The sequence below is a fragment of the Anolis sagrei genome, chromosome 5 (assembly GCF_037176765.1).
Source record: "Anolis sagrei isolate rAnoSag1 chromosome 5, rAnoSag1.mat, whole genome shotgun sequence".
Classification (NCBI taxonomy): domain Eukaryota; kingdom Metazoa; phylum Chordata; class Lepidosauria; order Squamata; family Dactyloidae; genus Anolis; species Anolis sagrei.
In genome coordinates this window covers 64101364-64126810 of record NC_090025.1, presented here as the reverse complement: position 1 = coordinate 64126810, position 25447 = coordinate 64101364, and the positions used below count along the sequence as shown (strand labels likewise).

Sequence of the window (25447 nt, the reverse complement as noted above, 5' to 3'; positions counted from 1 at the left end):
TCTCTCATTGCAACCCAAGTCTTTGTGTCGTTTGTAAGACTCTGTGAAAGTTTTTTTTATTTGAATGGCATCTCTAGAGACTATCCCTAGGTCTAAGCTTTTCATTATGAAATCTCAGGGCCAAGGATGCACAACAGGTTTTCAGTACCACAGAGAGAGCTGCCATCAGAAGGGAAAAAGAAAGTCCTTATTCCATTGGCATTGCATGAGATGTATAACACGAGCTACAGAGGCAACACATTGGGCGCTGTTCAAGCATTCAAACAGATGAAAGAAATCTGCTTCTCCTTCTGCATTAGTATACTGATCCTCACGTTTTAAAAATGTATAGTAATGTTGGCTTTTTAAAGCAACAACCTCATCTTGATATAATGGCAATATGTACATTATACACTGCACCTAGAATCACAGTTCAAAACGGGGAAAGAAAAACATATGCAGAGATTGCTAATGCAGATTGACATAAGAACTGAACAGCACTTCCCCCCGCTACCCACATCCTTTTCTGCAGTTCTCAAATGTGTCTGTAATAAAACTAAAGTGCTTCAGGACTGGGCAAACATTCTACTACTCATTCTGGCATATTATGGGCACACAAAAATTGAAACAAAAACAGCAGGGAACTGTATAGCATTTGTCAAGCCAAGGCTATGATAAATGGTGAAAAACAAATTAATTTCAACTACGGGAGACAGGATTAGAATAAAGAAGAGCACAAAATAAAAACCTCCGATTTGAATTTCACAATCCAGTAAACGGCAGTCATTTAAATGTTTATAACAATACAATAAAGGGTAATTTCTCATAGTAAAATATGTTTTTCCAATTGGAAAGAAAAAAAAAACAGAGAGAAAATATAAATAGCTATTGCATTCAGTTCTGAAATGCTTACCAATAACATCCACAAAACAAGTATTTTCAAGCGTAAGAGGTAGAAAATATTAAATCTTTCCTTTTCCTTTTGGAACATAGCAGAAAGTAATACAGACTTTCAATTCAGCAATTCAGACCACAAAACATTTTGCTGATTTTAGAAATGTGTCTTTTGGGTCTACAACTCCTACAGTATCAAGTTACACATATGTTGGTTATAGTATAATGGCACTCATATTCCTAATGTAATAGGGAAATTGTTTGCTGGGACAGAACTTTTCCAAGGTTTCTTAACTCCAAATCATCTTCTAATTTTGTTCAAGATTTCAGAATACATGTGGGAGATCATTGCAGGCTATAAATATGACATTCAACCTAAGTAACTCTATATGTGTGTGAGAGAAATAATGCATCAAACCTTTTCTGCAGTTATATCCAGAAAGGGGATAGAAGCAATTGTTTTTACAGTTTGTACTCAGAAAATGGTTACTGAAATTAATTTGGAACTTGGGAGTGTAAAAAAAGGTCAACTGAGAATGGTTTGTGCCAATTCTGAGAAAGAATAAGAAATGCTTTATTTATTGGACTGTAAAGTTTGAAGAGTTATCTTCCTCAGTTTGACAGTTGTTGCCTGGTTTCATTTCATCCCCAAATTTTTCAGGGTTATATTTACCAACCAATTTATCCATTTATACTGCCTCTTTTGGGAAAAACTTTGTTGTTCGAGGTCAGGGTTTAGTGCAATCTAACAGGAGGAAGTGTACATAATGTTTTTCAGAATATATTGTGCCATTTTATACTATAAAACTATTATGTTTGCTATGCAAAAAACCCAAAAGAAAATGAATAGTCCCTGACAACCCTATGTTGATAGTATTGGTTGCCAGCTGGTACTGGTATCAGCTGCCATTTTCCAAAATTTTGGATTGGAATAAATATATAATGCCTTTTCTTAATTACATGGCAATATGTTTCATGAATGTGCCTGTTTAACATATTTATGATAGAAATGACCATGTTTAATATCATGTATGATAACTATGATCACAAATATGCTTTATTATGAAGTTAATAAGAAATGAATATGTTTCCTTAGTTGTTCATCCTGATCCCACAGCTATTCTCTGTCAGGGAGTCATTACTAGTCTATTAATTTTTATGTAAAGATTTCCCTAGAAACCAATAAACACTATTGCTTAAAACAATTATGTGTCTCTTATCAATGATATTCAACAATAACTCCAATCATAATGGAAAAGATTTTTTTAAAAAAATTAAAAAGTATAATGGATAAAAAATTAAGGGAAAAAACTTAGGCAAAATAGGGGTTTGGATAAACATTGGAATGAAGAAGAAAATGATTATGGAAGAATTTAGAGAAATAAAATTGACATTGTTCCATTGCATACAATTAGAATAATGGTTGAAAAAAGTGGGTAAAAAAATAAAAAATGGAAGTAGGAATATTAAAATAGAAAAAAGTTCTAGTACAGCTTTATTATCATTATATAAAAATAAACAACTGAAAAAAGCGGACAAAGGTGTGATAACAAACTTACTAACAATAGCTAGACTCCTTATAGCAAGGAACTGGAAATAAATATACAAATAGAAGAGTGGCATAATGAAATATGGAAATTGGCAATAAATGACAAGCTGACACGTAAATTAAAAGTTTAAAAAAATGGATTTGGAAACAAAGTGATTTTGATGATGTATGGAGAAAATTTATTGAAAAAGATAAAAAAAAGAAAGATGGAAAATTACCTCCACAAGAGGAAATGAAATTTTGGATGGATGATATATAAAAGGAGTGGCTTGTGGGAGGGGAACACAGTGGTGAGGGACAGAAAATATGTATAAGTGTGAAAACAACAATAGATGCCAAAAAGTTAATGTATTGTAGATTGTACTGAATATTATGTGTCTACTGTAAAACAAATGATGTATAACAAATGTGTGTGTATACACACACACACACACACACACGCACACGCACAATGTTATTCCAGCAGCAGGTGTTTTACTGTAAATAATTGTAAAATCTACTCTTGTCTTAGTATTGTATCATTTTACCAACCACTAACCATACACACATACACACTTGCCAAGCTTTGAATCTATTACCCCAAAGCTGCTATTTAAATACAAGGGAAATAGTATTTCATTGTCTTTGTATTCCTTGCATTGTATTTGTGAAAACATTAGCATTTCCCCTTATGCCTTTAAACAGAAATTAAACATTGTGTTGGAAACAGGGAGAGGAGGACAAGGACCACAAGGCATTTATTGAGTGCATTTTAAATAATAAAGATTGTATAATGAAACCAACATGTCACTCTGCCATATCAGTTAAAAAGATCTTAAAAATGAGCCACTAAAATTATGGAGAAAAATAATTTTAAAGTAGTATAACAAGATAGGCCATAATAAGCTAGTCATAGCAGTTTTAAAAAATATTCATATAACTATGATGACAGATATGCGATACTATCTTTTTAAAACAAGTTATAGCAAACACAAACACTTACTGTTATTTTCCTGTAGTGCGAAACATTTTCACAAAGCCGGTCTGAAGTTATTGCCTGTTAAAAAGACAAAATAACACAAACACATTAATTTAAAATACAATAAACCCAGAATTACTGTCCATGGCTAATAAGAATATTTTCATGCCCATAAATAAGAAATATAGTAACAATAATATCCCCATTTTCATTTCATTCTATGAATTAAGAACAAAAAAGCAGAGCAACTGGAAACTATGTCTTAATACTGAGAGCATTAGTACTCTTAGAGCCAAGAAATGTCACTTAAGGAATTTGGACAAATTCAGATGAATATAGAAATGAAGGAGGAGGAACACTGGGATTAACTTTTTCAGTAGATTAACTGGAAATCTGGAATGCTTTCCTCTTTCTTCGATTCATCTTATCGTGCAATGTTCTGACCAGAGGTGGACTTGAAGTGAACACATGCAGTTGGTGACACATAAAGTGCAGGAACCAGGTCAAGGTCTGGCCAGTGTTTATATATTTTGCTTATTTCAGTTTAAGACCCTTAAAGTTTGTTCATATCTTTCATCATTTGACCATTGTATTTTCAAGATGCATTGAATTGATGTTAAGAGCAATGTTATTGTAATGAAGTAGCATTGTGTTGAAATGCAAAATAGTGATCAGGCAGCCATAAAGTTTCTGTCACAAGCTTTGGGAGAAAAAACAAGAGGTTCTGCTACTACATCCATCATTGGTCTTTCTCTGTTTGATAATTTCCCCTTTGCAGAATTGCTTGGCAGAAGCAAGATTTTTGTTGTCCATTTATCACATCAAAAATTAGATATATACCTGAAGTGAATATATTTGCATTTTCTCCAGTGGTAAAGTGAACAAGACGAAGTTTATGAATATATTGTGTCTTGCACCCATTCTCCTTTTCAGCCTGCCTCTCCATCCCAATTCCCAAAATACCATGTTGCTTTAGAAAACATGTCACAATGTTGAGCAAAACGGCTTTTCCCATTCTCAGCTGATGCAATTGGTTGATTTATTTATGTAAACATTTGTAATATCTATTCTGACTTATATTTATAGTTCATTGAAATTATGCCTGAAACCGGACTTCCAACTAGTGTAGATGCTGTAATAAACAAATTAGAAGCACCCTGTAGTCAATCCATGCTAACAATCTGGCTGCAACTCTTCTGAATAGTTGAAATTTGTAAGCATTCTTCAAGAGCAGCCTTTATAGAGTGCATTACAGTAATTCAAATGGGAAGTAAGTAAAACATCTGTCAGTGTGGTCATACCAGATGTCCCAAAGCATCAAGCACAGTTGAAACACTAGTTTTAATTGTGCAAATATATACCTGATCACCAGGTTCATTGCTAAATCCAAGAATACACCCAAACTATGAATCTAGATTTTCAGAGATGATGAAAACAGCACAAATTTAATACCTATTCTCTGATCTGTTATGCAGCTGACCAGGAACATGCCTATCTTGTCTGGATTAAGTTTCAACTTGTTCACTCTCATGTAACCCAATACTGTAGGTGGGTAACTGGGCCAAAATAGTGATTTTGTTGGTGTACCGCCCATCCCACTGCTCAGCAGTCTCCTGTCCTGAGCTAGCTGGGCTGCTCTCAGGCTTGGCAGTGGAGTCTCAGTAGCTAATAGTGTCACAGCTACTCAAGAGAAATGTTCCAACTTATGTAACATTTGTGACAGAGTATTTTGGGTACTATGGAATATTCTTGATTCAACACTCACAAACAGTCCTGTGAGCATATGGATTTTTAATTTCCGCAATACAATGGAAGTCCCCACTGAGGTCAGAAATATCCCTGTTAAAAAACTCAGTGGAAGATTTCTTTTCTTCCTTACTTTTTACTTACTACTTGGTTGAAGGTTAATAAAAGTAATATAAAGATAAATATTGGCTTACACTAACAAAATAAATTAAAATATCTACTCTTGGTCCCTTTTTACATGGACTGATAATGTAGGCATGATCTAGCATAGTGCAAGCTTGGTTGCATCCAAATGGTTGTCCTAAAGGAACTCTCTATGTTGCCTCTGAGGCATCTGGTAGTCTCCAATGCCCAGCCATACAGGAGATAGTTCAGTCTCACTGGGCAGGAACCCTAATAGGGACCCCCCCACACACCCTCCATGTTGAAGCTGACTCCACATGACATGATCACTGTACAGACAGAAGGCTGTCAGACCTTGCACTTTACTAAGGAGGTTGGAAGGGGCCAGCCATCCCGCCTCTCTTGCCCACTTGACCTGGTGGTGTGTAGCATGGCTGTCAAGACAGCTGTGGCTGGTTCTGCTTAGGAACTGGCTCGGTTGTCCCAACAGGTCCTAAATCAGAGGACAGCCTGAATCCTACTTCAGGATCTGGGTTTTCCCCTGAGTTAGTTTAATACATGGGAAAGCCAGGTTTATATGGAATAGTCATATGCAGGCTTTAGCCACCATGGGACTGATGGTTTTACACACCAACCTAAGTGATCAGTGTATATGTCCCCCTGGAACCTGTTTGAAGAGCAGTGGTAAAAAAAAATTGGAAGAAAAGGGATGCCATGTCTGTATTGTTTTTAAAATTCATACCAATGCCAGCAAATATAATTCATTTTTCCAATATTTATTTATATTTTGCATCAGACTCTACCTGAAAGCAATGTAAATTGATGACACTATGATTTTATAAAAAAATACATAGTTGCCGGCAAAGATTGCTTGCTGGATTATCAGATCATTTTTAAATGCAGAGATAAATTAGTCCATTGCATATGCAGAACTTAATGTAAAATGCTGAATGAAGCATTTGCAAGTAAGACATTCTGACAATAGAGATAATTTCAGTATTTCTTGATAATGTTGAGTCATCACATATACAAGTCATATTTTGAGTACTTAGGTAGGGGAAAAGAAATTAAACATTTACTATAGTCAAAAATAATCTAGAAACGAATGATTCTTCCAAACGGCCTTCAATTCACAGTATTCTATTTTGGCAAACCAAATCAAAAAGACTATTTTAGAACCTAAAAATTACATTTCCGAGAAACCACTACTTAGATTCTATTCAATATAGGACAATGAATTATGAAACTGCCAAGTGACAGATTAAATATCCAGCTTTAGGACACAGTGTCTGTTCCAATCAGTTGAAATACTTTCCTACTGCTGTTTTGCTGACAACAAAAGACATATAGATGATGTTTCTATTCACACAAATTGTAGCAACGCTGACACCACAGTCAGTGTGAATATAAAGGTTTCTTTTCATTTTTCCTCAACTCATAATTTTTTGTATCTGTGATCATTTTACCAAGTCGCTTTTGATTTGAAAATGAGTGTGTTCTTTCTTTGATGTATATGTCGGGGTATGTAAAAATTAGTATGTAAGCTTCTATGAATGCTGGGTTAATATGAAAATAAAATATATATCTTGTAACTTACAGGCTTCTTTGTGACATGATTTCAAATTTTGGAAACATTACTTTTTGGGCATTCTTAGGGATTATACTACTGGAAGAGCTCTGGAAGATGTAGTAAAAAGGAAATGTCTTGTGTTCTACATTTTGACAAACGTTTCAAGACTAGAATTTCATGCCATTTTGATTATGCCTGTACTTTAATACTAACATTTTGTTTTAGTAATACAGGATATGCACCAACCACATCTTTCAACTCTTCCCGTCACATGTACAGAAAAGCATGCCATAAATTAACACTTAAAAGAAATTATAATTATAATAGACTCTCGGGTAGCCAAAACTCAAGCAAACAGAACTCTCAAGCAACCAGATTTTTAAAAGGATTAATACTTTAAATAACAATTAAAATCTATGTATAATGCAATAGAACTATGCCAAATGAAGCTACATCTTCAATATTTAAATCACTGTGTGTCAATATTAATATTAAGTCAAAACAGAGTTTATGGCATGATATAAGGTATAGTATTCGTTAAGTCTATTTATAATAGTAACTATCAAGCAACTAGAAATTACATTTATGTAGCATCTACCAATCCCCATGGGTGCTGTTTAACTGAGAGTCTACTACAGAGCTCTTCCACACAGCTGGCTCACATGAAAAATGCTTTCCCCCCCCTCCGGTTCCCCGCCCCCACAAGCAAAGGCGGCCAGGGAGTTTCTTGGAAAGAACATGTTGGCTGCCTCTGGAGGAGGCTGCAGTAGCAGCAGCATGAGCAACAGTGGTGGTGATCACTGGAAGGTATCAAGTCCAAGTCTGAGGCCCTGCCATCCTCCTCCTCCTTATTACTCTCAGCTCTTTGACTCACATGATGGCAGCTTCTTAAACATTAACCCCCAGCCACAGCCAGGGAGGAGGAGGAGGTGGAGGAGGCAGAAGAGGAGGAAGAAGAGACTCTCAAGGGGCATCCAGACCAATTCCCTTCAGCTAGAGACCACACAAAGAAGTCCAGAGAAGGCGACTCCACTTGACTCCCTGACAGTCTATACTTTACTAGTTTTGGAAGAGATCTTCAAAGGCAACCCCCTTTAGCCAGGAAGCATCACACAATCGAAGCACCCCTGGATGATCATCCAACCTCTGTTTAAAAATGTCCAGAGAGGTTTAATCACTACAGAAGTGAAGTGCTGGTGCTGTCCAAGTGTAGGTACTGTTATAACTGTTATAATGTGATTTTTTTTCACTGAGTTGCAGTAATTAGTTACCACTCAAATTGGTAAGTTTTTAATTAAGACAAGAAAATCTGTTGACAATGAACCACATGAAGTGACTATAGAGGGAACTACACAAGAATCAGTTGTAGTATGTAAAAAGTGTAAAGGAAAAATTTCAAAACTTCATTAATATAGTAAATATTATATGAAATGTATATATTATCTGATTTGCTAATAAATTTGCTTGTAAAACTGAATTACCATGTCACAAAAGGATGCACATCTAAAAAGCATGTCACAATCAAGAAAGGTTTGGAAAACTCTAATCTACTGCATTTGGGAAATCAGGAACTGTACTTACTTTCAAACAAACTAAAATGGATATACACACTTCAAACCATAGTATAAAGCAAGTTCATAATTCCGATGTATTCTGAAGTGATTAACTATTGTCCTGCTGTCCCCCACTGTCCCACACTTTACCCCTGCCTGTCTGAAAAGGTCCCTACATTGATACTCTATTCTTCATTTTTCCCCTTGAAATTCTCTTTTCATGAAGCCCCAGGTTTAACATACTAAATTTCATTTAAAAATTGAAAAAAAGCCCTGTTATAAATTTGATTATGTCCTTCTCTTTCCTTTCTCAAGCCATGCTTCTAACATATATTTGCATGTCTTGGCTTTGACAAGAGGAGACTATTACAAAGACCCTACATTTTACAAAGCTCCTAAATTTTGGCAATTAAACTCTGATTCAGAGAAAAGACCACAGCTTTGCTACCACAATGTTATACAAGTGGTGCTACTTATTAATCATGTAGCAAAGAAACATTGCAGCACAGCCAGGAAAAGACAGGGTGTTTTACATTATAATTCACTTTTAGGAATAAAGTCCCTAATATTATTTTTACAAACATGATCAGGAAAATGTAATTGGCAACTTGTCACAAAGGACCTTAAGTCACATCACAGCCTAAACCAAGAGTTTCCAGGTGTACTATTTCGGCACTAATAGCAATCTAATGGCTCAGCAGCATAGCTATTTGGCACTGGGCCCATCCAGTTGCCTTTAATATATTATTCATTTCAAAGAGTTCATGCCTGTAGCTGCAGTAATCAGATGTAGTTCTTCCAGAAAGCCAAGGGAGCACATATAAATTCTAGCAACCCTCTTTATGGCTTGGATGAGATAGTGCTAAAATCATTGCCAATGCTGAGTGATTGGGAAAATGCATTATTAAGCTGCCAATAATATCACTCCCATGGAAGTTTTTGAAAGATACTTTGACAGCCTTAAGAACAAGCAGAATGTTTACTCTGAATTGGTTCATTTCCTATCTCTATGAAAAATAACACTGAAAAAGCTTTGAGGAGCAAATTCTCAGCAGCTGTCCATAGGGTGCAGTGAGCCTATGGAATAGCTTTAATAACACAGAATTAACAAGTACAGCAGTAGCTCATCAAACTATGCTTTATTTATTTATTTTTAATATTCGGTGGGGCAGCTTATTATGCCACACAAAGTTGTATCATCAAGACATTTCTGCCCTTTCTCTATCTGTAAGAAAGATGGCCATTAATTTATCCTGCACACAGCACATCTGCACTATATCATGGAAGGGAGTAAAAATAAAAAAAATCATATTTTGGGGCTATATAGGAGTGGCTCAGGACTTCATGTCAGCCATGGCAACCATGGGCTTGTCCCAATTAGTATCTGGTCCCACCCACAGTGCTGGACACACGCTTGATCTGGTCTTCTGTCAGGGATGGGAAGAATGTGGCAGGGTGGAGGAACTCACCATTGCTCCATTGCCATGGACTGACCACCACCTGATCAGGTTTAGACTTCTTGGGCCTACCTACCTCCACAGGGGTGGTGGACACATTAAAATGGTCCGCCCCAGGAGACTTATGGATCCAAATGGTTTTCTGAGCTTTTGCACAGTTAAAACTCATGCACCAGCTGCACCCATACCTTGGGAAGTCTGACCTGGCCACAGTGGTCCACGCTCTGGTTACATCCCGAATAGATAACTGCAACATACTCTACGTGGGGCTGCCTTTGAAGACGGTTTGGAAACTTCAGTTAGTTCAATGGGCGGCAGCCAGATTACTAACTGGGGCGGCATACAGGGAGCATACCACCCCCCTGTTGTGCCAGCTCCACTGGCTGTCGGTTCACCTCTGAGCCCAATTCAAAGTGCTGGTTTTGACCTATAAAGATCTATATAGTTCTGGCCTAGCTTACTTGTCCGAACGCATCCACCCCTATGTCCCACCTCAAAACCTAAGATCATCCGGGGAGGCCCTGCTCTCGCTCCCGTCAACAGCACAAATGCACCTGGCAGGGACAAGAGACAGGGCCTTCTCGGCAGTGGCCCCCCGCCTATGGAACACACTCCCAACTGAGGTAAGATCGGCCACCTCCCTCCTAGTTTTTTGAAAGAGCCTAAAGGCATGGTTTTGGGACCAGGCTTTTGGACAATAGATGCAAGCAGCACTTTAAGGCAATGTGACTGGAATGATGATATGCCTGACGAGACTGTTTTACTGTTTTAACAATGGCTTATGCTTTCATGTCTAATTGTGGTTTTAATTTTGTAATTTGTTATGTAATGGCTTCGGAATGGAGCCCATTGTAAGCCATCCTGAGCCCCCCTTCGGGGGTTGAGAAGGACGGGATAGAAATGTGAGAAATAAACAAACATTATATATATATATATATATATATATATATATATGGAATTAAGACTGCCTTGACATTATTGATGGTACATTGTGTGCCTTGCTGCTTTAGTTCATAAATGCCCAGAATGAGAAAATGATTTCTGTTTCTTTGAGAACCAACATTTTCTTCCAGTTTATCGTGTCATCAGCAACCATTGTATTACAATTCTAACAGAGCAAAACAAACACAGAGATTAAAAAGAAAAAGAAAAAAAAAAGAAAGAAAAAAAAACCACACAGATTTTGTAAATTTGGTATTTGGTTAAATGTCCTTTGACCAGTATCTGGCCACTTGGAGTGCCTCTGGGGTTGCCGCAAGAAGGTCCTCCATCGTGCATGTGGCAGGGCTCAGGGTGCATTGCAGCAGGTGGTCAGTGGTTTGTTCTTCTCCGCACTCGCATGCCAAGGATTCCACCCTGTAGCCCCATTTCTTAAGATTGGCTCTGCATCTCGTGGTGCCAGAGCGCAATCTGTTCAGCGCCTTCCAAGTCGCCCAGTCTTCTGAGTGCCCAGGGGGGAGTCTCTCATCTGGTATCACCCATGAATTGAGGTGCTGGGTTTGGGCCTGCCACTTTTGGACTCTCGCTTGCTGGGGTGTTCCAGCGAGTGTCTCTGTAGATCTAAGAAAACTATGTCTTGATTTAAGTCGTTGACGTGCTGGCTGATACCCAAACAGGGGATGAGCTGGAGATGTCTCTGCCTTGGTCCTTTCACTATTGGCTGCTACTTCCCGGTGGATGTCAGGTGGTGCAATACCGGCTAAGCAGTGTAATTTCTCCAGTGGTGTGGGTCGCAGACACCCCGTGATAATGCGGCATGTCTCATTAAGAGCCACATCCACTGTTTTAGTGTGATGAGATGTGTTCCACACTGGGCATGCATACTCAGCAGCAGAGTAGCATAGCGCAAGGGCAGATGTCTTCACTGTGTCTGGTTGTGATCCCCAGGTTGTGCCAGTCAGCTTTCGTATGATGTTGTTTCTAGCGCCCACTTTTTGTTTGATGTTCAGGCAGTGCTTCTTGTAGGTCAGAGCACGGTCCAAAGTGACTCCCAGGTATTTGGGTGCGCTGCAATGCTCCAGTGGGATTCCTTCCCAGGTAATCCTCAGAGCTCGGGATGCTTGTCTGTTCTTAAGGTGAAAGGCGCATGTCTGTGTTTTAGATAGATTAGGGATCAGATGGTTTTCCCTGTAATAATTATATGTGAATGGATAACTTCAGACTGTGTTCATTTAAGTCCTCACTTTTTTCTTTTTTCTACTAGAATTCCCAATACCTATATATATATATATACACACACACACATATATATATATATATATATATATATATATATATATATATATATGAAGTGAGAAAGACTCTGGGTATTTTCATTGACTTAAAAATCATTACAAAACAAATCCTTGCTTGGATTATGTCTCTGAAATGTAATATTTTTACTAAGTGTGTTGTAGGAATTTGTGTGTGTGGATATGCTTTCAAGTTATAAGTACTGAAGTACTTAAGATTTCTTTAATTGAGGAAAAATCAGATTTAAAACTACATCATATTGATGAGGTCCTCCATGCTGATTCACCAGCCTCCTTGGTGAATCAGCAGGGCAGCGAAGCAATCCTGGTGCCCCACATCCCTCCTGGCCAGCAGCGACCTTTCCCCATCACATGTGGGAAGTGTTACCGTGCAGTATATCCCCAAGGTAGCCCCGTTATTCCAAATAGAACACAGGGAGGCTCCCGACTTGGCGGTACAGCATCCTAGGACACTGAGTGATGGAGCACTGCCAGATGTGAGGCTATGTAATGTGATGGATAGCATGGGGCTCTGTCACTCAACTGGCACAGCAGCATCCCAGGACACTAAAAATTCTTCATGTGATGAGGTCCACAGAGACTACAGCACCTGTAGTTTGTTGGCCTCATCCAAGTATTTAACTTTCAAGAGTCCATAGGATCTGGTATCCTTAAGGTATTTAGATCTTTACAGGTATTTACAGGTGGGCTATGGTCTATCTTGTTTTTGAACTGTTCTGTAATAGTCTACAACTGAAGTGTGTAGCACTGGAAACTACTTAACTTGCTTTTTGTGGGATCCTAAAAACATTTTGAGATAAAACCACCATATTTCCTTTTCCAAATATAATTGTATAAGTATATGTAGAGAATTTTGGCTTACATTTTTGGCTCTGGATTCCCAGGATTTAGCAAAAAGTCCAGCCTACTGCCAACGTGAATGAATTGCAGAAAGTTTAGCAGAGAAATTACAGGTGATCCCTCATAACCTAAGTGTCTCTATTCACTCATTAATACTTTTATGGAGAAAGGCAGACATATATGATAATTTATATTACATATGGAACTGGAAACTTATTATTCAAGTGGCACTCACTAACCTATAACTAACTGCTCTTTTTTGAAACTAGCAGCAGCACCATAAATCAGTTGTCACACTGATTTATTAAGCAACCATTTAACTTGCTGTTCAGTATACAATTCTCAGTGTAAGAAAGCTAATGAAAAGCACAATGAAGATATGATACCATACTATTACAATCAAACTCAAGAAAAGGCTTTGATTGAATTTTCCTGCATGGCAGGGGTTTGGACCGGGTGGCTCTTATGGTCTCTTCCAAATCTAAGATTCTATAAACAGCATATATGAATCAATACACATCAAATAAGCCTTCAAGGATCAGGGTTCTATGTTGAAATAAAACTAGAAGGTAGTTATTTCTACAGCTTGAGCTCTCTCTACAGTAGTTATTATCCTAAAGGATGAAAGAGCCAGAAGTTGGTGTTCAGAACTTGTTCTCAATGAGTAATGAAGTACATATCTCAGAGGCTAACAGGCAACTACTGAAGCTTATACAGAAATGGCTCTGTTTGCTCAATATAGTGCACCATAGAGGACCTGACTTTTGAATTTTTAATGAGGTGAAGTTTCCCAACAGCCATTGACTGCAGCTCCCCAAAGAATGAATTATACAACCCAGTTTTGAGCTTATTAATAAGCCAAATCCTCTTCTCTTGCTAAAGGGGAAACTTGGAAAAAATGTCAGTGGATAAAATGGAACCCTTGCTATTGACGCCCACCTACAAACTTGTTTTTATGAAGCTAGAGTTGTTTAAAAGAAACATTAATGGAAGCTCTGACTGCTAATATCAATGTTCATCCTGGCATACTTAAGAACTGACAGTGTGGACGTTATCCTTCCTCTTTGCCATCACACTACTCTAGAAAGAAAAGAGTAATAGGAATTATTCTTTGCAGTGCCCTTGAAGAAAGGGGGGATGGGTTCCTTCCTTCGGTTTCTGTCACTTCTCAATGCTAGCATTCATAATTTCATTCCACTGCTATATTCATTTTTCACTTTTAAAAGATCTATCTTCTCAAATTATGCATTATGTAAATTTTAAATACACTTTTCTCCAAATATGTAGTTAAGTACGAGTTTTTGGAACTACATTTATATGTGTATGATGACATGTTTAAATTCCTGAAAATTACCCTACATATTTTAGTATGATGAAAACTGGAAGATAGTTGAGTTACACACATCTACAAATACTAGATTTTTCTAATACCCCATCAGTATGTTGTAACGACAAGAGTTGTGGATCAGGCTATTACAAACAGAAAACCACACAAATATCAATTTCTTAAAGCAGTGTTTCTCAACCTGGACGTCGGAAATCCGGGGGGGGGGGGTCACAAGGGGGTGTCATAGGGGTCACCGAAGATCATCAGAAAGCACAGTATTTCTGAGTGGGGAGTTTGGCCCAATTCTATTGTTGGTGGGGTTCAGAATGCTCTTTGATCGTAAGTGAATTATAAATCCCAGCAACTACAACTCCTGAATGTCAAGATCTATTTTCACCAAACTTCACCAGTGTTCACATTTGGGCATATTGAATATTTGTGCCAAGTTAGGTCCAGATCCATCATTGTTTGAATCTGGATGTAGGTGAACTACAACTCCAAAACTCAAGGTAAATGCCCACCAAACCCTTCCAGTATTTTCTGTTGGTCATTGTATGCCAAGTTTGGTTCAATCCATCATTGGTGGAGTTCAGAATGCTCTTTGATTGTAGGTGAACTATAAATCCCAGCAACTACTACTCCCAAATGAGAAAATCAATCCCTCCACAACCCCACCAATATTCAAATTTGGGCATTTCAGGAATTTTTGCCAAATTTGGTCCAGTGAATGAAAATACATCCTGCACATCAAATATTTACCTTACAATTCATACCAGTAGCAAAATTACAGTTATAAAATAGCAACAATTATTTTTATGGTTAGGGATCATGACAACATGAGGAACTGTATTGAGAGGACACGGCATTGGGGAGGTTAAGAATCACTGTCCTACAGCATCTCTACAGCTTTTTCTTTTGCATCACAACAGTTATAATAAGATGCAGTTTCCACAAATTGATTGTCTCAAATAAATAAAGGATTAATCATATTTGATTACCACTGGATGTCCATAGTTTTCTGGAAACAGTGTTTTTCCCCCCATAAAATCCCAATGGTCTCATGTTTTTTTTGTGTTTCTGACTTAGGACCAGACTTCAGCTGTTTTCCAAGGACTCTTGTATCCAGCATCTTTTACATTGGACTGTTGACTTTGGTTAGCTGACTCGTTTCTAGTATTTGTTTGGAATTGTCCTAATAAGCAGCCGTGTTTATGACAAACTCCTTGACAAGTTGGCTTTGAGTCAAGAGAGAGAAAAGTGGAATATAAATAAGGATCATGATACCATTCATTTTGCAAAACCATGTACATCCACTTGGTATTTGGGTGCATTGTAGCAGCAATTGATACAGATCCTAATGTGGACATAATGGAGTTTTGAAAATCCTTTGCAATTGTTGAGAAAATAAAATTCATCAAAGCTACAATGGATAAATTAATAACAGAAACTTTCACTGCATCCTGGAAGAATTCATGTGGAGGAGTTCTATGTTCCCTCTCCAAATGATCAAGGGAGAAGTTAGGAGAATCATAGATGCAACAAGACAACTTGGTGGAGAAACATTTGACAAGTTTCTGGATGAGAAAGGGAGGAATATATTGATAGCCATGAGGAGGTTCTAATCAATTTGGAATTAGAGGAACTTGATACACACTGGAGAAAGAGCTGCTTGAATGTTGAACTATGATTCAGACTGCCTACAAACTCTGAATGTGATTTTTTTATTGCTATATACAGAAGGAGAGATGCCTGGAGGTTGGAGAAAAGGAGAAATTGCTCCCCCCTTTCTACCACTTGCAACCTCTTCTTATAGCAAAGAAAGTGGAGATATTTGCTACCCTACAGGATTTATAGCCCCAACCTCTTGCCAGGGTATTATATGTGGGTTAGGGGCTCAAGCAGGGCACCTGCTCTCCCCCTTTTATTTCTTTCTCCAAATTTCTTTCTATATATTTTATGGCTCAGCTGATCTCATTATTCCAAAGTGCCTAGAATACTTTCAGCACAGAATTCTTGGGTCCACTCCCATCATTATTTTAACTTACTAACAAATATAATTCTAAGAGCCTAAAGAATCTCCCAAGTATGCAGAAACCACTACTTTATTTGGCTTCGCCTTACTTTGCTGCTAAACTAATAATATTTTCAGATGACCCAATTTTAGTATTAGAGGGAAGAAGTGGGATTCTGCCATAATATATGTGACCTTTGCTGGATCATATGAAGTCTTCATCTCTGCTCTTTTCTGTAACTGACTTTTGCACACATATACAGCAATCACAAGGGTGTTGGCAAATTCTGGTCATAATGAACTGAATATTTGTATGAGGGCACATGGTTTCAACATAGTTATTTATGCACAGGATAGGTTGCACACATTCAGTACTTCTGAAAAAGGCAGTTTTGTTAATTGCTTGTCACCACATATGAGTTTTTAAATATCTTGAAGGCTTGTTTTTTTCATTTGGACAACAGAAATAAATCCTTGGGATTTTTCTGTAAGCGAAGCAGGCTTTTGTCAATGAACTGCTACTGAAAATGGAATCCCATTTATCCATCATATCTAATGTTTGTTGAGAGACCCTGCATTTGTCAAATCCCCCTTTAAAGCTATTTTCATATCTTGGGCCAGGGAATTTCATATGTGGCATTCTTTGTATAAGGGCACTTCCTTTTGCCTGTCCTGAAAATCAGTTGAAATATTCCGCATTTCTAACCTAGTTCTATGAAAGAGTTTAATTTACACCATTCAATTTTATAAGATTTTACTGTATTGTTCTGAAGTCTATATACTCTACTTACAATTAAGAGCTATGGTTCCTCAAGGTATTACTATTCTTATAATACCTTCGAATCTCTGTAAACTCCCATTTTGGAGGATGATGCGCAACCATATACGCATATGACCATCTTCATGATATATGAATTGACAAGAAGGACAACAAAGCAGTTAAGAGAGAAAAAGATTGTTTTATCAAGAGGAATGGAAAAGAAACAAAAATGACATTGACAATCAGTGCTTTCCTTTTATTCATCATGACTATGATCCCCTGAGGACTAAGGTACATGACATACAAATACATTTACTGCTTTGCTTTGAATCAAATTATTTTAAATCACGATTTAAACTGCTTCTCCTAAGGTCTCATTTTTAAGAATTTAATTCATACTTTAAATCACTAGTTGAGAAACATTCTATGTAAATACATTATTATCTAACCTGGATGCATACTTAGAGGTGTGAGTTTTATAAGAAAGTAGATACACATGCAACAACTTATTCTCAATCATTTTCAAATTAAGATTCAAGTCACTGAAAAATAGAATGCTTTCTCTTTATATCTAGAATCTTCCTCCTTGTTCATATCTGCTCCATCTATTTATTGTTGACTGCCTCTATCTTTGTATTTAGAAAGAAACATGGCTGAGAAAGATTGCACTTCATGTACAAAATGGGACTGATCAGGTTATCTCATATTTCCATAAACTACAGCCACATATTATACATTTTAGAATTTGTATTTGTAATGATAATTGTTATAAAAACATTTAAGTACAATGTAATTTTAAAGCCAATTCGAAATCTGGTTTTTAATGTTTTTTTAAAAAAATGTTTGAATTTGATCAGTTCTGTAATTTCTCACTAAAGACCTCATCAGATGTAATATCTCTTCCCCACCCACCCCCAATTTCTATTCACTTTAAAGATGGAATCTCATGGAACCCATCAAATGATCCTGGTGATTGCCCATAGGATTCCGTCTTTAAAATGTATAGAAATGGATTATGAAGTCTGGGAGAAACCAACTCCACTGCTCATGTGGACAGAAATGGCTAAAACCGGGTATTTTAAGGTGGGATGGGAACTGTTGTTAAATTCTCCATTTTATTTGGAAAGGGAATGCCACAGAACAGCACACCAGAAGACAGTACACTACCCCCCCCCCTTATGTGGGATGAGGTCATTAGAAGATTTGGTTGTTCAAAACCAGATGTCATGAGGCAACCCACAACATATAGATTATTCTGCTCACAGTAAAATAATAGTTTTTATTATTTTATAGTAATAGTTGAAGTGGTGATGCATATCTTACACCAGAGGTCCCCAAATAAAAGACTGAAGGTTGGATGTGACCCTCAAAGGTAATTTTCTCACCCCCTGACCTAAACTTTAGATGGAGGTCACCCCAAGTCTAAAATGAATTGGAGGCACACAACAACAATCTTAATTAATGTATTGTTGAAGGCTTTCATGGCCAGAATCACTAGGTTGTTGTAGGTTTTTCAGTCTGTATGGCCATGTTCTAGAAGCATTCTCTCCTGACGTTTCGCCTGCATCTATGGCAGGCATCCTCAAGAGGTTGTGAGGTCTGTTGGAAACTAGGAAAAATGGGTATATATATCTGCGGAAAGTCCAGGGTGGGAGAAAGAACTCTTGTCTGTTGGAGCTAGGTGTGAATGTTTCAACTGACCACCTTGATTAGCATTTGATGGCTCAACTGTTACTGTCTGGGGAAATTCTTTGTTGAGAAGTGATTAGTTGTTCCTGTTTGTTTCTTCTCTGGAGTTCCCCTGTGTTTGAGTTTTGTTCTTTGTTTACTGTTATAATTTTAGAGTATTTTTAATACTGGTAGCCAGATTTTGTTCATTTTCATGCTTTCTTCCTTTCTGTTGAAATTGTCCACATGCTTGTGGACATCAATGACTTCTCTGTGTAGCCTAACATGGTAGTTGTTAAGAGTGGTCCAGCATTTTTGTGTTCTCAAATAATATGCTATGTCCAGGTTGGTTCATCAGGTTCTCTGCTATGGCTGAATTCTCTGGTTCTCTGACTTCTCAGAATTTTCCTCCAGCACCACAGTTCAAAAGCGTCTATCTTACTTCACTCAGCCTTTCTTATGGTCCAGCTCTGCTATGGCTGACAACCTCTGAGGATGCCTGCCATAGATACAGGTGAAACGTCAGGAGAGAATGCTTCTAGAACATGGCCATACAGCCCAAAAAACCTACAACAACCCAATCTTAATTAACTTGACTATATCATCAGCCAAACTTCCAATTGAAATTCTGGTAAGTTTATGTTGGTCAAAATGATTCTTCATTTTAAATATTGTGTTATTCTTTCATTATTATTTTTTGCATTACAAATAAGATATTTGCAATCTGCATAGAAATTCATTTGTGTGTTTTTTTTAAAAAAAAACTACAGTCTGGCTCCCCAAAAGATTGAGGGACGATGAACCGGCCCTCTGTTTAAAAAGTTTGTGGACCCCTGTCCTAGAGGAAGCAAATGCTCCACGTCATATAGCAGTACTTTTAGTAATTGCTTTACTTGTACCAAAGATGTATAATAGCTTAATTTAACATATACAAATACTTCTTTTGTAAAACAAAGCTGCCACAAGCAGAATCACAGCCTGCAATTCTTTAAAACCTCTTTGAAAATACACATATGCACATTTTGTATGATAAAGGATGAACCCACTTCTTAATAAAATATTCGTTCTTGATTTCTCTTCCCATGCATAGCACTTAATACTTACTCAAAAATCTCTAGCACGTAACAGAACTGTGACTGTAAGTATAATTATCTAGTTCTAATGCATTTAACTATACTTTCACCTTAAGTGCCCTATCAAAACACATCATTATGCACTTAGAACACTAACATATACAAAAAGTTCCTGAGCAGCAGCAAATCCTACATTATACAGCGTGTGCATACATTTGAGGGTGTGCAGTGATATATTACATCAATGCTATATCTCAATGTGAATCCACTCTGTTCAGATTTATAGCAGCTTCTCAGCATTATCTGGTATGTTTATCCTGGAAATATGATGACTGTAAATCACTTTTTTACATTGCACATTGCAGGGTACTATAAAGTGATAAAGAACATAATCAATATGCACCCATCATGTCCTTGCAATGAACACTGTTATGATGAGGCACAGAAATTGACCAAAGCCCACATAGTAAGCCTGGTGGTTCATGACCAAACTTGAGTTGAACGTATAACTGGCTCTTCAGCAAATTATGTGGATTAGGTTAGGCCCACATAACACCATTATTTTCCCCAGTTTAAAACGTGTCTGAAGCTATTATCCAATCTATTGTGGAAGGGCAAATAAGAAAATGACATTGGCTATAATGGCTGGGAGATTCAATTATTTTGTTATTATGTCATCATATAGTGGGGAGCTGTGACTACCCTCTTCACAATACTTCACCAGTATGGCAACCATGCACAAAAAGGGAGAGATGTATTATAATGGCTTGAAACAGCATGCACCCAAAATAAAAATCAGTACACATGAGGTCAAGCAACATAAGAACATGATTCAGACAGCAAATTATATTTATGAGGAAGAACGCAGAAGCTATGAAAGGCTGCAGCAGTTTCCTTTTGGCTGAGCCCACTGGAAAAGGCACAGGGAAGAGAAGAGAGAATAAAAAACATTTTAAAAGCAGCCTAAAAAGTGGGTTGCCAGAGAATTGATTAAGGTTGTCTCTTTCTAATTAGGACAATAAGAGTAGCTAACAAGGAGGTATGAAACACTTCTCCACAACATACAACCTCTTAAGACAAATACAACTCTCAGCTCCATGAAGTGCTCTGCGTATTAGGGCATCAATTTAAAGTTTCATTGAAAAATATAATGGACAAATTTGTATTACTCTTGATAATTTTATAGTATTTTCCAGATTACAACCCATAAAACCTGAATTACAGTAATTATTCTAGTGATCCAAGATAATTGACAATCCCTTATATCTACGGTCTCAGACAATCCCTTATATCTACGGTCTCTTATGACTTCTACAAATCCTACAAATTGGGCAAGGCTTTATATCAAATGTGCAAATTTTCTCAGCACTAAGGAATGTATTTGTTATTGATTGGGACATGCACACACACACACACACACACACACACACACAAACACACACATATACACATTGTTAATTATAAGATGCTCTACAACAGTTCTCCCTGAAATTAAATTTGGCCTATATAAACCCATTAAAAAGCATGCCTATATATAAAGTTCATAATACTTAATAACTCAAGTAGCTAATGTAATTTAATTTGATGTTGAATACTGATTTTAGTATTCCCCAGTAATTGGTAAAAGCAAAAGGTGAAGACACAAATGAATCGAAGTAATGGGAAATACTTATCGGTGAAGACACACATAGAAAACATTGGAAATCCATTCAGAGACCATGCTTGCACATACACACACACATGTAAAACACTGTAGAGGAATAAACCCTATTTTTTAAAAGGAACACTTAGACCGATTGATTGATTGATTGATTGACTACTGAATTTATACCCCCCTACCTCTGGTTTTGTATCCTACCTTTTTCTCGGATGGGACCCAAAGTGGATAACAATAATTTAAAACAAAATTCTGTTAATATCTGATTATAAAATAATACTGTATATAATTGGTATTTAACCCTCTATGTTCTGAGTTTTTATGGTACACCTTTAAAAATCCTAAGTGAGAAGGACAACATATCACACGTATATGGGAAATTTTATGCTCAGAGATTTGTCAAAGCCTGGGATAAAATGGCACTAGTGTCCTTAACAGTATAGAGATATAACATAATAGAAATTGCTTCATATTGATTAATTTAGAATAATTCACAGCATAGAGCATATGCTTGGGATTACAGAATCCCAAGCAATTCCCTGAAGCAAACATGTATTTTCTACAATACAAAAATTTCTATCCTGTAAAAATGCATGTTAACGTTGCTGAAAAGCAATTCATCACAAAAATTAAAACTGATACTTTTGAGGGCATTTGGTTTTGTAATACTAACAACCGTAAAGTCTGATGAATATTTCCAAGCTAAACAATGACTAAAGTAAGCTGCTGAAAGCTGTCAACAGGTATTAGCATGTTGTCAGCAAGCAGCAAAGGGAACTGCCAACGATCAGCAGAGGGAACTTGAGTAACGGTATAGAATAGGAAAAGGAACATTTTACTACAATATAAAAGGTAAAATTGTTAGTAATGAGATACAGTAATTAGATTGTAGCTAACAGCGCAATTCTACACATACTAACATCTAAGTGGATTTGTGTTAAGATTTCATGGTAATTTCTCTGAATTTCTCTCAGTTGAGTTATTTGAATCTCCTGATTAGGTCTAGCAAGCACACACTTAAAAATAAAATCATCATTAAATTTATTTTTTGCTTCTCAATTCTTTGTGTGCTATGACAATGTACCTGCTATTTCTGAACATACATTTGTATTTGCCAATGATGCTACTGAATAATTATTCACTGTAAAAAAATGCAGGCAAAATACACACTTTAAAAGCAAATTTATGTTCCCTTAAAATTACAAACATCAAGATTGTGTTACATTTTCAGAAAAAAACAAACTGAAATACACCTTAAGAATTAACATTGTCATTTGAAGGCTAGTACTCATTCAGGTTTTTTTAGTTTTCCAAATTTTGTGATATAGCTCCTCCAGGGTGACTCTATGTTAACTTTCAGCAGAAGTTGTTCATTTCAATGGGGTTCACTATTATTCATAGTTTCTTGTTTCTACTATAAGTTCAGGAACATATCTTATTCAAATACAAAGTCATGCTCTATTCAACAATTTCCTTCTTTCCATTCCCTATTTCATTTTTTCCCAAAAGCACAAAAGGAAAGGAAAGCCTCTCTTCTTGAGATATCTAATACAGCAGACCCTCAGTTAACCAGCATCCATAGAGATTAGTAGATGCCAGTTAATGTAGTTTTTGGTTAATTGTTGGTTACTATTTAAAATAGGCCTAACTAATGCTATACCCCATACGATATCATAAATTCAGGATTTACTTCATATTAGTATTGAAATACAGTAATTAAAATAAAATTAAGAATATTACATAGCTCTATGCTGTATTATTTCTTTGACTTTTTGCCAGTTACTTGACAGTTCCGATTGCTTGGGTTCTGGTTAATTGTATTAAGATGTCAATCATAATCTTCTTATCAAACATATTAGCCTTTATATCATATCACATCATGATAACTAATATTTCATTCTGATGTTCATATTACAAGCTACTTATTGACTTACCACCTTATCACTTGGGGCTTTTGGCCCCTTGCTATTCTTTGGAGCCGGGGCCTGCCAAGTGCCATCACATGACTCTGGCTTGGCCTGACCCCATTCATGCCTGAAGTAGCGAGGAACTATCAAAAGATGCTTCCTTGTCAATGATGGGAAGGTAAGTGACTTTTGGGTAGCTCAAATGGAGCTACCCACATTTATTGGTACCTTTTGCCCATTTTTGGTGGTTTTTGCCCATTTTTGGTGCCTTTCAATTTGAGTCCCTTTCCGGGGAGATAAAGTGGGGTATAAATGAATATAATAATAATAATAATAATAATAATAATAATAATTTCACAACATGGCATTGCAGCAGCACAGCAAGACACTACAACTGCTATGCATTTTGCTACTGTACCAACTGCTACAAAGATATGGACTCAAATGAGTAAGGTCAAACTGCATGCCTTGGTTGCCCCAACAGCTGCCTCAACCCCCACTTTCCTTTCTTAGTCCTTCTGCACTGTGCAAAAACCCTCTTCTCAGTATTTTTATGACATACCATGTGTTAATCATATGATTTTAGACTTGTGTTCAAAAGAAGAAAGGGATAATTGGAAGTTACAAACAATTCTAGCGATGGACTGTGGTAATGATCAATTGCCCTAAACTTCAGAAATCTTTATCCATCCCATTTCAATCTCTAATGCATATGTCTGGTAAAGGAGATAAGGAAGGTAGCAGGGGGTGTAGGTGGTATTTTAATGAGTTATGCTGCTTAGATATTGCCCCCCTTTTTGGGGAGGGGTTTCATGTTTGGGTTTGTTATATATAGTACCCTGATATGCTGATTGGTTATCTTCTCTATCCTTCAACTTTTCCCCCCTTGTATTGCTATCATCATCTTATCTTGAATGTAATGGACTTCCAAATAGCAACATTTGCCCTCCTTATCTTTTCACTCAGTATTGTCTTAGTTGGCTGTAATGTGTTGTAGACAGAATGACCAACTGACTTCCCCAAAGCTTATTTCATCAGCACGTCTTGAAATATCACAAGATTGTTGCTAACTGAAGAAGTGTCACTATACATATTCTTTGTATATCAACCATAGAAGGCTCTTCTGAGTTTCTTTGTTTTTTAAATAGAATGTACACTCAGCTAAAAAAAATAGTAATTTATTGGAAGATACATAGCGATAATAATAAAGGAAATAAATCATTATCTAATTGCTGTTTATGACATATTTGTCTGAAAGGTCTTTAAATTAAAGAGCAGTATGGATTTGGTGAAGTGGGAAGGAGGAAACATAGGGAAGTGAATATCCTTGTCAAAAATAAAAAAAGAAAATATATTCTTTTCATGTCAGGAGCCCGTTGAGCTTGTGATTACAAAGGTTTCAACATGTCATAAGTTCAAAACAGAAACTCGACATAACATGTCTTCTGACTTCTTGCAAACCTGCCTATTAAAAGGGGATTAGATACATTCAGGGAAGTTAGGGTTACCGAAAGCTACTAGCCACGATGAATATGAAATTGATCTAGAGGCAATAATACCAGTTAGTGGGGAAAATGAGAAAAGAGCACTAGTGCTTACATGTCCTGCTTATGAGCTTCCTATAGACATCTGGTCTGTCTACTATAAGAAGGGAATGGTGGTTTGGACAGTTTTCGATCAGATCCTACATTGTTCGTTTTGTATTCTTATCTTCCCATGCCATTCATTAGGCCTTGCTTTTCTGCCTTCTCTCTTTCCCATTGTGGCAGCAGGATCAAATCCTACTTTGTAGGTAGTAAGAATGCAGCTACCCCCTTCCTTCTCTCTCCTTCTCCCATAGCCCAATTTGTCACTATAGCAATAATATAATGAAGCCAGCTTTCTTACACGGCTGTACCCTGCAGTTCCTACTGTTGTAAAATTCCATTTGAACTCCACAGGAGTTTTGTCTTACTAAGCACAACAGGATTAGCCCCTGATTTATAAAGCACTAGATGCCACATTATCGAGGCAGTATTTCTAAAAAATTAATACCAGATTATATAACTCTATCCACAATGAATAATGTTAAAGAGACATACTGCTCACAGGAGTGATATATTAGCAACCCTGGGGTGAGAGGC

General features: G+C 36.9%; 1 protein-coding gene across 1 annotated transcript in view; it reads right to left on the bottom strand.

Annotated features, from left to right (window-relative positions):
* TENM3 (teneurin transmembrane protein 3) overlaps positions 1 to 25447 on the bottom strand; it is a 1604633-nt gene that overhangs the window by 1314004 nt on the left and 265182 nt on the right. Inside the window, exon 2 of the mRNA XM_060778662.2 lies at positions 3405 to 3458. The gene's annotated coding sequence lies outside the window, so the exon portion shown is untranslated. The remainder of the gene's footprint in view (positions 1 to 3404; positions 3459 to 25447) is intronic.